This window comes from Procambarus clarkii, chromosome 81, assembly GCF_040958095.1.
Source record: "Procambarus clarkii isolate CNS0578487 chromosome 81, FALCON_Pclarkii_2.0, whole genome shotgun sequence".
Classification (NCBI taxonomy): domain Eukaryota; kingdom Metazoa; phylum Arthropoda; class Malacostraca; order Decapoda; family Cambaridae; genus Procambarus; species Procambarus clarkii.
The window spans coordinates 5,266,105-5,268,321 of NC_091230.1; the positions used below are offsets into that span (position 1 = coordinate 5,266,105).

Genomic DNA, 2,217 nt, shown 5'->3' on the forward strand with positions numbered 1-2,217 from the left:
TCTGGCTCACGCTCTCTCTCTCTGGCTCTGGGTCTCTCTCTCTGGCTCTCATATTTCATTTGATTTAAAAATGTCTGAGATTTTTTACTTAATCTAAGTTATATTGCATGGTGCTAATATGAATATTATACATGACTGTTTTTTCTTTTCTTTCTCTTTCTCCCTTTCTTTCTTTCTCTTTCTTTCCTTCTCTCTCTTTTTCTTTCTCTTTCTACATGAATATTATACTTGACTGTGTTTACATTCACTTGTAGATTTTTATTTTTAGTTAATTAGTCCTAAACTTTTGATTAATAGATTTTTATTATTAGTCATAGAAAAACTATAGTGTTATATGTATACTCGGAAAATTTTACTTGTTTTAGTTTTAAGTAACAATAACTGCTTATAACGTCAGACTGATCTCAGCATGACATGAATCACAGGCTGCTTGATCACAAAATCTATTGTTCACATATTGCATATATAGATTTTTAAATTTTTACTTTTATATTCTGTTATAGATATAGTCTATATATTTCGAGCTATTACATATATTTTGTTGTATTACTCATTCTTAATTAAATAAATATAATATTTTAATTCTCTTTTTGTACCCTATTTATTTGTAATTTACACATACATATATAGGATGTCCATTTCTATCTCAGATATGTCTTCTTTCTTTCTCTCCCTTTCTATTTCAGATATGAATTACAAAATTATTATACCCTAATTTACCCTAAACGCTTTAATGTAGGTAATTAAAAGATCATAAAAAAGTTTTTAGAAATGTTAATTATATACGTTCTAAGGTTGTATATAAAAGTTCTCAAAAAACCTTTTCTAAACGTAATTATAAACGTGCTGAAAACAATGAAATGTCGTTTTTAGGATGTTTTAAAAACATGAAAATGTTTGCTGGGCATGAGCTAAAAGTTAACAGTGAATATAAAAAGAGTATGGTAAGTGTTGCTTAATTCTTTTAGCCTGAGTATGGTAAGTGTTGCTGAATTTTTTTAGCCTTGTACATATGTCTTTTGATTAGTTTTTTTGCAGATGAAGGAAGGTGGGGTGGCACATAATTGATTGTTCAGTGTTATGTTTAAGGTACAAATAAAACAAAAGCAAAAGTTACTCAAATTCGTTGATTTTTGTAATAGTTAAGAAGGAAAATATTTTAATGCTATTTATTTAATACAGTTGGAAATTAGAAAATCTAATGTTGAGATTGAAAGATATATATTATTCTCTATTACCTTACAGCTTATGCATTATTTTAACAGGTCCAGACGCTGTCTCAAATGGGCGGTGCAAGCTGTGGAGACACAGTGAGACGAGTGATGAGGAGGATAGGGACCTATGGGGTCTGGTCTCAGTATTCACTCGTTGGGCGCAAGAGGAAACGTGTCTTCAAAACCTTGGATATTTGTAATGTAATAATAAGTACGTAAATTTGACATTTTTTTGGATTATATATGTCTGCATGTATTATGTATTATACTTGCATGCTTGTTAATGACTTGTATTCTAGTCTTGTGGGTATCTCCTTTCTCCTACGGGCCAAATGCTTTGTTCTTACCTAGCATTTTGCTTTGTTTGGGTATGAATGTTTGTGTACCTTCATTGTATATTTTGCAAAATTTGCCATATATCTCATTACTCCTCTGCCTAGCAACAAGTCTGTCTAATTATACTCAATAACTATTTTTCAAAGTTCCCCATAGTGTCCTTTATTGAAATAGAGTTCATGAACCGTTTCAATATCCTTATTTTCTTCAAGATTATATCTTAAAGTATATTTAAATGTTATTGTTATTAAATGTTATTGTGACATTGCATTGCAATTGAGCTGCGTTGTTAACCATTCTGTTCATTTCATGAGTATATTTTATTTTCTATTTTTTCATATCATTTTTTTTATCTGTTTTTATTTTTCAGTGATGGGAATATCAGATCATTTGATGTTCCCATCAGAAAATTGGGAAAGTCAGATCTTTTGATGTTCCCAATTTTCAGATGGAATGCATGGGATGAGGTAGTTTAGAATGGTGGGGAGGACGAGAGGGGGGATGGTGGGGAAGACGAGGGAACAGAGGAGAGGGTAATGGTGGGGAGGACGAGGGGACAGGGGAATGGAGAATGCTGGGGAGGACAAAGGGGACGAGGGAACGGAGGAAGACTGGAGAACAGGGGAACACCTAAATAAAAGCCAACAATGTTATTACTCTGTGGCTT

General features: G+C 32.1%; 1 long non-coding RNA gene across 1 annotated transcript in view; it reads left to right on the forward strand.

The window, feature by feature from the left end:
• The first annotated feature begins 1,269 nt into the window (after positions 1-1,269).
• Positions 1,270-2,217, forward strand: part of LOC138358046 (uncharacterized) — a 1,659-nt gene continuing 711 nt past the window's right edge. The window contains exon 1 of the long non-coding RNA XR_011225214.1: positions 1,270-1,425. This is a non-coding gene — a long non-coding RNA (uncharacterized lncRNA). The remainder of the gene's footprint in view (positions 1,426-2,217) is intronic.